This window comes from Brienomyrus brachyistius, unplaced genomic scaffold (assembly GCF_023856365.1).
Source record: "Brienomyrus brachyistius isolate T26 unplaced genomic scaffold, BBRACH_0.4 scaffold227, whole genome shotgun sequence".
NCBI classification, from domain to species: domain Eukaryota; kingdom Metazoa; phylum Chordata; class Actinopteri; order Osteoglossiformes; family Mormyridae; genus Brienomyrus; species Brienomyrus brachyistius.
Window position 1 is genome coordinate 99,938 of NW_026042502.1, and position 14,494 is coordinate 114,431.

Consider the following 14,494-nt stretch of genomic DNA (forward strand, 5'->3'; position numbering starts at 1 on the left):
AAAATTCCCATGCCTCTTCCACAGTATTGCTATTTAACTCCATCCGATTTACAGTTTCTAGTTTCAGTCTCATACCATTGAATTACCCTTCCTAACATTGTATACTTTTGTTTTGGACTTGGTTGAAGACTCAGGCAGCAGGAGTTGCCCCAACGTTGGTATGTCCTTATCCATAAGGGGGAGTAAACGTTCTGGTTTCCCGACCTTATAGATGAAGGAGTTGGGGGATGTTGCCAGTGACCTGCCGGATTCCAGGCAGAACAGGCCTCGCTATGCCACAGCCCTTCAGAGACTGGGCCTTCCGTGCAGAACCTCTGCATCCAAATTAGACCAGTTGTTTAACAAAACCCTAAAATGGGGTTATTTTTGACATGGAACGGGACTTTGATTCAACAACCCATTACTTAGTTGCGGCAAGTACCCAATATCAAGTATAGCTGCAAAGAATCTGCCAGAGATTTTCAGAGAAGTTCCCCAGATGCATGGACTGGACTAAGGTGCGTCAGATTAAACAGGAGCCTGGTAAATTCTGTGAGCCCCACGCCAAGTGACTGATGGAAACATACTCCAGCTACAGTGAGATGGACCCTCCAGCGGACCGAGAGTGGGATTCCCTCTGGGAGCGACAACTCGTGCAGTTGCTGGTGGATGAGCTGCAAACAGACATCAAGAAGGACTTCCAACCTCACAATCATTTACCAAACCACTTCAGGTAACTTGTAAAGATGTAGGTATTGGAGTATTCACACATTCATTTGCAGTGTCCACCTCCTGTCCGGTAAATTTGGCAGGACAAAATTTGAATAACCTATAGGCCAGACTCATGAATGCGGCTGAACGAGTAAAGGTAGAACAGGTGGCCAATCCTGTTATACAGTCCTAGTAGATTGAGAACCACCTGATTGCAACTGTAGTTGGAATCAAGGGCTGAGCAGCATGGTGGCCTGGGGGACAATTATGAAAACACAGACCCACTGATATCCTTAAAACCCACAATCAAAAGAGGAGTCAGGATGGCCAGTGACATGTGCTGGCTAAATGGGGACAACAAAGAGAGAACAGAACAAGGCAGGGAGGGATTCTGACACAGGTGCCATGCTACTTTGTTTAAATATGCTGTAATGTTTTAGTGCAAGCCTTAGACAATGGAATCTCTGAATGACGCCGCAGTCTGGCTCTTTCTGAAGGTCCTATACTGTAACCGTCCTGAGAAGTTGTTTGCATGCACTTGCTGCCTTGACACTTGTTGATGTGCGTGTGCCCTGCTCGAGCAGTAAAGGGGAGATCACATGCAGAGCTGATTTTCTGTAGTTCCTTAGAATAAAAATAGAATATTCTCTTCAAATAGGAACACATGCTGCGTTTGATTATTTCACTCCAACTCGGACAAAAACGTCACGAAAAACATCACTTCCCATTAGAAACGCCTCTTTTATGACGTTAATGTCTGACAGAATCTTCTTGTCCGAGTTGCCCCTGTGACGTAATTTCAACATGGCGGCTTACACACTCAACATTAATTCTATTTTACAAATCCTTAAAAATGTTTATTTTGTTAAATTTATTATTATCCCATCCATCCATTTTCCAAACTGCTTATCCTACTGGGTCACGGGGGGTCCGGAGCCTATCCCGGAAGCAATGGGCACGAGGCTGGGAACAACCCAGGATGGGGGGCCAGCCCATCGCAGGGCACACTCACACACACCATGCACTCTCACATGCATTCCTACGGGCAATTTAGCAAGTCCAATTAGCCTCAGCATGTTTTTGGACTGTGGGGGGGAACCGGAGTACCCGGAGGAAACCCCACGACGACATGGGGAGAACATGCAAACTCCACACACATGTGACCCAGGCGGAGATTTGAACCTGGGTCCCAGAGGTGTGAGGCAACAGTGCTAACCAGTGCACGACCATACCGCCCATTTATTATTATTATTATTTATAATTATTAGTAATTATTAATGTAATTGCACGTGTTCGATTTAGAGAATACCATATTGTGACCGTAAACAGTATCCTAACATGCAATATCAGATTTTTACCAGACTTGTTAGTGTTTTTGGTTTGTTTGTAGTTTGTTTGCCTCTCAAAAAAAGAATATCGCTATGAATGTACTAAAATACTTTATAAAGCTTTTAATGTGGTTTGACTAGTTCCTGTTTCTTGTTTATTTGTCTGAAATAATAATCTTACTCCATAACTGCTAAAATATAAAGCAACAACACAGCAGCGTATTCATGGAGGCAGCCATGTTTGTTCCGAGTTGTGCTAGCTTGAACGGGAGATTGTTGGATGTGATGTCACCCAATTTGGAATTTCCAAGTTCCGAGAGAAAAACGAACGCACCACAAGACTCTGGCTGGAAATTTCTACAATAGAGCCATTTAGTTATTTCTAGAAAAATATTTAGAGCCAATGACCTGATGTCATTGTAACACAGGTCACTGTCCGTGGTGCTGAATTCTCTACTTGATGGGCTGGTGCTGAATGAATATGACAGCTGGCCAACATGTCTGTGTGCTTCCACTGACTGGCACCCAGACATATAATGACTTTTAACAATGAGGAGGGAAACGTCCAGACAGGAAATTAGTCAACAGTAATTAGTAATCACATATAGTTCTCATTTATCATGATGTAAAATTCAAAAACCTTTTTTTTATTATTAAGGGATAAATGTAATTGAGTTTTAATGTATCCTTTCCGCTCTTAAAATCGCAAATTATTTCTGACTATTAATCTGCACATTTTAATAATTTCATTAATATTACCTAATTGGTTTGTCTTTTTTATTAAATTTTAAAACTAGCTGTACAATTGTTGATGTTGTTGCTGTTCTGAATGTCATTGGCCTGTTGCCTTACGTCTGTCTAAACATGAGTGAGGGGATGGATGCACTATTCTATGGGGGCCTCTGTAGAGAATAAATGATCCTAATTTTATATTGAGAGAGATGGTTAATTCCTTTTTAATCCATACTGCGTTCAGAGCCCCTGTTCTGCCGTTGATCACTGCTGCATATCATCCCCAAACCAATGGCCTGGATGAGAAAACGAATGATGACATAAAATGGTAAGTCTGTTTTTGAGGTTGTTTTAGAACTGTGTGAGACAGGCTCTATTCTTTTAACATTACATCAGGAATTACTGATATTATTGACAATCAATCCCTTAATATACAGTATCTCACAAAAGTGAGTACACCCCACACATTTTTGTAAATATTTTATTATATCTTTTCAAGGGACAACGTTAAAGATATGAAACTCTGATAGAATGTAAAGTAATCAGTGTACAGCTTGTATAATGGTGTAAATTTGATGTCCCCTCAAAATAACTCAACACACAGCCATTAATGTCTGAACTGCTGGCAACAAAAGTGAGATTAAAAATGATTTGTGGCAAGATCGGATCATGTGTGTTGAAGAGTTTCTTATGACTGACAAGTAGTTATTTAAAAACATATCTTGAAACAGCAAATTACATTGTTCTTAATGCTTTTAGAAAATGACTCTTTATAATGATCTGTGAATAATAATAATTTGCTATGAATGTTTTTCCACTTCAGCTTTCCACAATTATTCTTCCCGATGAGAAAAGCTACGGCACGTTTTTTGATGAAAAAAATAAAGTAGTTGAGACAATAAGCAACAACAGCTGAAAACATCTCCTAGTCACAGGAAAAACAGAAGCAGGCATGTGGTAAACGAATACAAAAGAGGTACCAAAACACAGTTTATCATGTTGGAGATGAGGCGCTTCTGTTCAACATGAGGAAGCGGGGACGGAAAGGAGGAAGAACGGAACCGGATTTTACCGGACCTTATGTCATCCAGGCAATATGTGGCAAGCTGGTTACACTGTCTAATTCTGAAGGGGCAACTTTAAAGAACAAATACAATGTAAACCACATACAGAAGGAGCCAAACTGATGTCCCAAGTCAGGAATCACACAAGGTGCCAGAAGAGTATAAGACCAGTAAACCTCCCTCTAGCGCAGAGCTTCTGACAATCGAGAAGGATGCTGACAGTTGAAAAAAAACTCATGTCTGTGTGTTATGAAAGAATATCAATAAATGTTTCCGAAAGGGGATGACTCATTTGGTAATTATTTACGGCTTATGTTATGGCTGCCAATTTACAGTCTTTACTGAAGTCTGACTTCTTTTGAGTCACCTTTAATATAGATTGGACACTCTCTATGCAATGTGCAATACTTACATAGATGGTAAATGTTTACCTGCTTGCACAGATGGATGATTAGGTAATTAGTGTAAGTGTGTGTGTGTGTTCAATCGCATGTATGTCCAAGGTCCATAGTAAATAATATACACTGATCAAGAGATGCCCGAAAGTGGATAAAAGAGGACATTAGTGGGTGTATCACTTAGTGTAACGCGTGCAGGAAAATGAGCAGGACTGCAAGCCATATAATGACCCTTGTCTAGCTCTTAATACAGTATGCATACAGTGATGTATCTACAATGGACAGCTACTATGAGCAGATAGCACAGTACAGGTGCTTATAAGATCTGTATGCTATTTCCATCCATCCATCCATTGTCCAAACCGCTTATCCTACTGGGTCGTGGGGGGTCTGGAGCCTATCCCGGAAGCAATGGGCACGAGGCAGGGAACAACCCAGGATGGGGAGCCAGCCCATCACAGGGCACACTCACACACTATTCACTCATACATGCATACCTACGGGCAATTTAGTAACTCCAGTTAGCCTCAGCATATTCTCAGCATATTCTTGGACTGCGGGAGGAAACCCCACGACGACATGGGGAGAACATGCAAACTCCACACCCATGTGACCCAGGCAGAGACTCGAACCCGGGTCCCAGAGGTGTGAGGCAACAGTGCTAACCACTGCACCACCATGCCGCCCCCTGTATGCTATTTCATTCTATAAAAAGAAACTTACTGTACTGTACAATAAAGTATTTCACCACTGCTTCTTCCTCAGCTCCCACTGTTTGCTAGCACATGCATCTTTTGATTTCTTAGTGCAATCTGTGCTTTATTTTTTTTTTGTGAAATGTAAGTGCAGTATCTGTTTATTAAGTGCTGTGGTTTAATATGTACATTATTATTTCAGTACTGTGTATACTGTCCTTAATGTCTTGCCTCTCTCGTATAACTTGAGATACGCCCAAATTGACTTGCAACAAGTGGTCCTGGTTCCAAATGCGGAAGGCGATGGATACCTGTATTTTATATGCTGTAGTGTGCTGGGTGTCAGACATTGCAATGCACCTTGCTTTGATCTTGACCTGTTAGATCAGAGGGAGGTAATCTTATCCAGAAAGGGCCACTGTGTATGATGGTTTTCACTGCAACTCTCTGAACAGCGAACCTAACAGTTATCCCAATACCTTGATCTTGCTAGCATATTTAAATGTGTACCTATTCAGGAATAGAGTGGTGAAGGCATTCAGAGGAGGACTGATGATTATCAGAGGGAACAAAGGGGCTGGGTACTTGTCAGTATCCAGTAGAACCACCAGACTCCTACACTGAATGGTTCTGGATGTGGCACTGACGTTAATCCCTCTGTATTAGGGGATCCGTCTCCAGTTTGTACTCTTCTAGTTAATAGGTAGATTATCAGGCAGTTTTTCACCCTAGTCCAGTACTCATTGACAGCCTAATACACCGTGTTTCAGTTTGTCTTGATAGTCAATACATGTCACAGGATGTACATTACTCTGATGGGCAGGCCCTCTTACATATGATGGAAATTGCAATACCTACTTTTGGCCACGAGATGGCAGCAAGAAAATAGAAAAATTATTTTCCCACGGTCTACTAGCAGCTTTTAGATGTTAATTCTTCATAAAAATAATTTGACTTGATCCAATGTATTTTTAATACAAACAATTACCACACAAAGCTGCTAGTTTCCTCCGGTTTCCCCCCACAGTCCAAAAACATGCTGAGGCTAATTGGAGTAGCTAAATTGCCCGTAGGTGTGCATGTGTGAGTGAATGGTGTGTGAGTGTGAGCTGTGATGGGCTGGCCCCCCATCCTGGGTTCTTCCCTGCCTCGTGCCCATTGATTCCGGGATAGACTCCGGACCCCCTGTGACCCAGTAGGATAAGCGGTTTGGACAATGGATGGATGGAAATAGCATACAGATTAAGCACCTGTACTGTGCTATCTGCTTATAGTAGCTGTCCATTGTAGATACATCACTGTATGCATACTGTATTAAGAGCTAGATAAGGACAGTGGGTCATTATATGGCTTGCAGTCCTGCTCATTTTCCTGCACCCGTTACACTAAGTGATACACCCACTAATGTCCTCTTTCATCCACTTTCAGGCATCTCTTGATCAGTGTATATTACTTACTATGGACCTTGGACATACATGCGATTGGACACACACACACACACACACACACTTACACTAATTACCTAATCAACCATCTGTGCAAGCAAGTAAACATGTACCATCTATATAAGTATTGTACATAGCATAGAGAGTGTCCAATCTATATTAAAGGTGACTCGAAAGAAGTCAGACTTTAGTAAAGACTGTAAATTTCTCAGCCATAACATAAGCCGTAAATAATTACCAAATGAGTCATCCCCTTTCGGAAACATTTATTGATATTCTTTCATAACACACAGACATGAGTTTTTTTTCAACTGTCAGCATCCGATCCAAACGGGATTCCCATTTCCTTTCTGTGGGATCCAACAGAACACGGGCTGACCATCAGTCAACATGTCTTCAACCATGCAGGACAGGACCCAGTCCAGGCCAAACCTCACGGTGCTGGTGTTAATAAAAAAAATGTAAGGAACATGCAGCTGCAGCTCACACACAAACACAGTCCACAGCATCCAGAAAAAGGTCAGGCCTTTTTCTTCTTTAGCTGACTCCGCCCAGACCTCGCCCCCTTTCTGGGCGCCTCGCACTATGCCTTTGAACTGGCCCTGCAGCTTGGCCCGTTTCCTGTTTCCCAATGCAAGTCATAAGATTCACCCGTAAATGATATTTTGAATCGGAACGATATTTATTACTATTGTTTAGATTAAATATATAACGGTTTAATGATTGAATATAACTTGATATTGTTGTTTGTGTTGTTTAGTTTGAGGTTCTAGTTTCTGTCTTTATCCGCTTTCGTTTCAGTAGGCAGCTGGTTCATCCCAGGCTCAGGGTCTCTCTGCTCTTCATCAAACCCACACCCCCAGTTTGGGAGCACCCTCTCCCTCTCCTCCCCCCACGGCTGTGACTGTTACTCCTCCTTGAGGAGTAACTGCTCCGCCCCCTATCCCAGCCCCTATACCCACAGGAGTGCATCACCCAGTGAGCCGCCGCCCTGCCTGTCCCCTCACACAAGCACACACTGAAATCATGGTCCTAAGCTCTCTGTGTGGGTCACCACGATAGTACAGCACACCGACGATTACCCTCTGACTGAATCAGAATCAGCTTTATTTGGCCAAGTATGTTCACACATATTGGGAATAGTTAGACATTTAATCAAAATAATTAAGACAAGACATAAACATACAGTTCTGTTGATATGCGACGCATATAACCTCTGCATTCACAGCACTGCTTCAGTTATCGAAGAGCAAATTTCCAAAACTCACTCAGTCCGATAACCTAAAGTAATAAGTCATAATCCTCTTCATACGTTGCAGTAATGGGAATGAAATCTCACTCAGTGTTTATGTAATGGAGCAATGGAATTTCGTGAAATTTCCAAAAGTCCACAGAAATATTTAGAAAAACATTCCTGCAGACTGAGTTTTTGATATTTGCTTTTCAATTAACACAATTTTCTTCAGTCTGAGGTTTAACAGAATTCAGCCATATGCTGTTCAAAAAAAACTACACAGAACAAAAACAGAATGGACTTTACATCTGTCTGAAAGGAAAGTTGACACAGGCTGCAGCAGTGAACAAATCAATCAATGTATTAAAGTTAGGCATTAAGTAACTGGAGGCAGTATATACATAACATGATAACATGCCTTTTCTGTATTGACCATATTAAGGACGCTGTAACACTGCCCACCACATACCTGCTTCATTTATTGTTTTATACTTGCAGCTGCTTATTCAGACAGCTCGTCTACCTGTCTGTCCATGTTGCCCTCCCATGACAACTGGTCCAGCCTACAGGTGCCGTCCCATTCCGGCATGTTACCCATGAGTCATAGCGGCACCTCCGGGAGCAGCTCCAGGTGAGCCCGTGCCTCCCCTCCCCCACCTGTCCCCATGCTGAGTCTCGGGCCCCCGTCTTCCCTCTTGTTCTCGCCTATACCCACATCCTGGCCTGTGTCTGCATCGTCTCACCTCGTTAACAGGACTTTCGCCTTCTTCTGTCCTGATCCATTCAGGCCCATCATTCTGGGACATGCTTTGATTTATTTCGCCATAGTTACTCTTTGTTTTCCTTTGTACTTTGCACTCTACAAGTAAAATGAATAAAAAATAGGCATTATTTTGATATTGTTTTAGTACAGTGACACTAGTATATTTGTTGTTGTTTCCAGGCAACACTGCATGCTGATTTAACGTCTTTCCTTAATCTCCACCCCATTGCTCACACACAGCCAGTATCCCAGTTTGTGGTCAATGAGCTCCTCCTCACTCACCCCAGTCTCCTAGTCCAGTGGAATGTCCAACAGCTTGGGCTCTCAGTTCCTGCGTGTCATGCCCGGCTCGTCCGCTCCTCCTGTGTGCCACGCCCCCTGATTACCCACGTGTTTTCTCCCGATTTGTACCCAGCTGTATCTAGTTAATTTGCTCAGTCCTGTGTATTTCAGTCCGTGTCTTACCTGAGTCCAGTGTCTGTCATTGATGTTTGTATGCGTGAGATGTTTCCCCGTCCGCGCTTCCTAATTAAACTCTCGTTTTTGCCTGTCCGCTTGCTCCTTGCACGCCTTGCCCGCACGATCGCCTGCCTGCTTGTACCCGATCGTGACACTGCGCAGCTCTACAACTCATTACCCAGGGCTCTCGCACCCGGCCACAGTGCCCCTCTCAGGCTCCCCGCTGTATGACAGCACTGCCCCATCGGAAGTTCATGAAGCCTCACAGTACGACGCCTCTCCCCACGCGCGCTTAGCCACCACCGGGACTCCCATCACTCCTCCTTCCCTGTAGGGCGGCGCACTTCCATTATTATTACAGTTTCTACTGTCACTCTGTTGCTTTTCCTGGTGCTGGACTTTTGACAGATAAATACATTATTTGTTGCATTCAGTGACAAAAGATTGGTCTGTTTAACACCCTCAGTCTCCACCCTATGAGCCCCTTGTTGGCGGCAGAATCAGGAAGATGTCGGAGAAAGCAGAGGTAAAGTGAATAGTCACCTCGACAATAATGTGGAAACCGCTAATGGTGATCATGCCTGTGTGGGTGAAATGGATCACCACAGTATAAGCGGATGATGATTAAAGACGATTTTTCCCTTTTTCTTTATGTCTGTTTACCATCTAATAGGCATTTTTTTTCTTTGGGATGCGTCTAGGTCAGATACGACCAAAATATTTTTCTCATTTCAGAAGTGAAAAAAAATATTGCTCTCAGATTCTGTTCAGTTGTAGTTTTTTAAAATAATGTACCTTGATTTGTGTTTGTTTAAAATGCCATTACCTGTTGCTTACTGGGCCGCTGAAAATGTCTGGCCCAGCTAAATTTCTTGGTTTAAAAATCTGGCCCAACTACTTTCCAGACCTGGACTAGCCCTACTGAATCATACACTAATGTTATTCTGTTATGTGGGCTGTTGTGATAGAGAGATTTGCTGGATGCTGCACGACGGGTGGTGTCCCTGCTGCAGAATGCCCTGTCTGAAGCAGCACCTAGAGACAGTGAGGGTTGTTGTTATCACCTTAATATTGTATATACGCAATCTGTTATTTCTTAACTAATATAATTGTAAGGTATTCTTCTAATATATTGTGCACAGCCAACAAAAAAGAGAAAAATGCAAAACCAAAGGAAGGCTTTCTTTTCTCTTAAAAGTCTTTTTTCTAAACCAACTGAGAGTCAGTTAGAGGGGTGTTCATTATCAGTATTGTTGCTGGCATTTCTGAAAATGTGCCAATTTTAGTCAAGTGGCTACTTTTCAAATGCAGTCCCTGGCCAAGATGAAGAAAGTTCATGAAGACTACATGATAATATTAAGCACTGACATAACAAACAACATTTTTTACATGCAAAATATACAGGAAATATACACTGCAACAGGCTAGGATAGACAAATAACCAAATACACTTGCAAGCCTGACCACTTTAGACCCCAGATTAGAAAATTGGTGAATGAGCATATATTTTTTCCAAGTTTTGTTTTGCTTTCAAGTTCTCACAAATAAAAAAAAAAAAAGATTTTCCCACTATAGCCAGATCCAGTTTCTGTGGGGGGCGGGGGGGGGGGGTGACAATTTGTAGTAATAACTATTTCCTGCTGAAAACCACTGGTAAACTATCCACATGTCTCTGAATATCTGTGAGTCCCGAGACCTCCATGACAGATAGATATAAGTTGCTAGTGTTGATCGGCAGGAAATCTTCTCCAAAGCCCCACCACCACCTCACACCAATCCACCCAGGGTTTACTCCAAATAAATTTGCTGGTAATACAAACCGGATCAACTTGTGGTTTGTGTCCACGTGTACTAGAGACAAAGGCCCTGGTACATTCTGCGTACAACACAGCCAAGACTTGACAACCTTTATATGATGCGCATGGAATCAACCCTATGCATGGAGGCTGCAACTCTTCTCCACCGAACCCTGTAGCCCATTGACTGCAGCCTGCATTGACTATCCTGTAGCCTGCATTTGGTAGATCATTCTTGACAGAAGAAACCAAATTGTCAAGTTCCCTAACACAGAGCTCATACTCTTTTATTCTTCTTAAGATTGTTCTTCTTGAAACACCCATCAGTGTGGCTATGCAAGGCACAGGAAGTTGAGTATGGAGCATTTCTTTCAAACATTGTTCTTCAATCAAAATCTTGGGTCGTCTATTGGTGGCAGCGACTTCCTGTGTGACACATGGGGCTGGACGTTCCAGATGTGCCCTCACAAGGTCAAAGAGCTCTTGCAAAGCCAGGGTGATAGCAGGAGGTACTTCAATGTGATTAGACAGGGCCTGCAGAAGATACAGCTCCTGATGACAAAGGAACTCCAGGTAATCCAAATTTAGTGGAGTCGCGCTGAATCCTATTTCTATTTTATGCAGAAGACTTTCGAGAAGGTGGTATCTGAGCTGTTCACAGAACAAATTATAGTTAATGAGGTGTCAAGATCTTGTCTCTGATCCACACACTAGGCCTACCATTCAAAAGTTTTAATTATGAAAATGAAATGTTTTTGTTTTGTGAGGTGCTTGTTCATGTATGATGATGTAGTGGCTGCTCTGTTTGACCGTGGTAAACCTTTTCACAAACAATATAAGTGAAGAAGTATGACATTAGATCTAAGGACCAGAGTATAATAAAGTTAAATAAAATCCATCAAAAACACTTACTCAGTGGAGATTCCAATGTAGTAGGCAGACAACTTTATGGCTTTAATAATGAGTGTATTTAGCAGCTACAAGGACAAAAGATATTATAAACCTCTCCATTTTAATGCTAATTTAATAAACATTAACAGATAGCACTTAAGGTGGTTTCGCCTATAGTCTGCTAACACTAACCCGAGAACTAATATCTGAGGAGCGTTCTTCCCAGGATTTGAATTTATTAAATTGGCTTTGTGATGTTGTATTAAGAAATTTTATTCACAATGCAATTTACCGTACATTGGCCCATTCTTTTATATACGGTAAGACGAAGCGGGAAATTCGAGCGAGCGAGTGCTGTGCAGACGCGAGCGCGTAGAGGGGATGGGTTTTCAGCACTCGAGCACACGCACGCGCGTGGTTCGACTTTTGGCCCTAATTTAACGGCGAGCGAGTGAGTGAGTGCTGTGCAATCGCGAGCGCGTAGAGAGCATGGATTTTCTGTTTTTATGCGCACGACTTTTGGCACTAATTTAACGCCATAGAAATGTGTGTTTAAAAGGGGAGGAGATCGGGTTGCAGCGCTGGTGTGAGCGGTTTCTCCGGGCAGTTCGCTCGAGGCTAACGTGGCTTTGGGAACGTGGTGTACCCGTCACCCATGCCAGGGAAGAAATCAAAACCGAAATGCTAGGAATATGGACTTCATCTTACGTCAAGCGTTTTCCCCTCCATTGACGCCCATAAAGAAAAGGCTTAAAGTCCATATTCCTAGCATTTCGGTTTTGATTTCTTGTCAGGTAAGTCTTTATGGCCAGATACATTCGCGAGAAATTTGGTGATTTGTGGTGACTGTTTTAATACATTAAGTTGCGTTACGCATTTTCACATTAAGCGTTTTAGAATGTCCCGTGGCAGGTATCCCCTTCTATTGCCCTAGGGAGGGTTGTAACCCTCGTCTGTATATTAATAAAGAATAATCCTTCTATTCCTGTCTCATGTATCTGGACCTCCCCAGCAATTTAACGAAATTTGGTGGCAGCGGTTACAAGTGAACCCGTTTAAGTTTAGCGCTCATACTTCCGTCCATATGTTTAAGACCCACCTTGGCTGACTTAGCTGACATGTCCTGATTTCATAATCTTCAAATTTGTAATCTTTTCTCCTTCATCTAACTCCATGTTTTTAACTTCTTGTCATTTTCTTGCCGTTTGACTCATAGAAAATTATCAGACTTAAATGACACGTCAGCCTGTGCAGACAGCGATTTCAATGTTTTAATAAATTGGCCAGCAGGTGGGGGCAGTGCTCAATTTCATTAATGCCATTCAGAAAACTTTCAGGCTTTATGTCTTAATGAACAGCCTAGAAAAGGACAAAGCATTATATTACTGATGCATACAGCAGATCCCCAACTCAGGCTGTGTTGCATATTCTTAACAGTGCTACAGTATGTTCACACAGCCAGTACAAACAAACTTGCAAGATCTAGACCAGGGGTCACCAACCTTTTTAAAACGGAGAGCTACTTCACGGGTACTGAGCCATACGAAGTTTGATATCAGTTTTAAACGCCCTCCTAAACATGTCTAAACTTCATGCATGATAAACATGTTTTAAATGCTTTTTTATATTCAATTTCAAATCTATATAAATGCAAATGTGATAGATTAGAAACAGGACAAAATAAAATTTTAGATGATGTTCGCTGGTGAGTTGTGCTATTTTATAGAACAGGTCCACGGGCAACTCATGTGGTCATTGGGGGCATCCTTGGGGCACCATGTTGGTGACCCCTTATCTAGACCTACCACATCAGGTAGGAAGGTGCCTATTTCTACCAACTATTCAGACCATCAGACCCAAACCATACATTCAGTCATGCACAGGCACTCCACCAGAGGGCTCTACATTCTGTCCTACATCTGCTCACCTGTTAGACCCACACTCAGTCTCCATCCTGATTTCTACCTACTACTCGGACTATCTCACCAAAACCAGTCCTGTGGCCTGTTCTATGAAGCGGGGTTACTGGCTTATTGGGGAAACTTGTCGGATTTCTTGATCGGGACCTTCAACTGCTCTGCCATAGAGAGCATCCTAACATGCTGCCTTACGGTCTGGTATGCGGGCTGCTGGTGGCCTCCTACCGCTCTGCCATAGAGAGCATCCTAACATACGGCCTTACGGTGTGGTATTCGGGCTGCTGGTGGCCTCTATGACTTTTTTTGTAGACAGTCCATCTGTGTGGTGCTGTTTGCACGAATTGTTTTGGGAAATGCACTTACAGTTTTGCAGATGTTAAGGGTGATTCCAGAAATGCATCAAAGCAACTGAGGAACTGCAATGTCACTGTACAGTTACTTATAATGGGCGCCAATGTAATGTGTAGAGTGGCAAATAAACTGATTCACCATTTACTCTCATGTACATCACTTAAAATGCTTGTTTTAAATGCAAATGTGTGAATGTAAATCTAAGCAGTAAAGCTACAATTTACATTCTGTTTGCATGGTGGAAAGAACATTTAATCTGCCTTTTAAGTGTGATTAGAAGATCTAATGCCTGTGTGCTTGTAATAAGATGGTCGCTGGTTCAAACCCAGCCACAGCACATCTCTGCGTCCTTGAGCGAGGCCCTTAACCCCCAGCTCACTGGGCATCACTATGGGTGGCTGCCCTTCGCAGACAACTTACTCTGTTTACTCTAAAAAAAAGAGAGCAAGTTGAGAGAGAAGTTAAGACAATTTCTCCACAGGGACCAATAAAGTATCAATTATTATTACTGTATGAGAGACTGTCTAATATCAGATAGATAACAGACTCATACTGTGCTGAGCTTGTCTGAGAGAGATGATTAGCAAATGCTCTCCCACAGTATCTCAGCACTCTGTACAAAGAACTTTATATGCTCAGTATCTGCTCCTGTTTATCTAATTGTTCTCATTTTAACTGGATGTTAAGGAGTAAATTAATAAACGTCATGTAAGTGCACATTAAAATGCT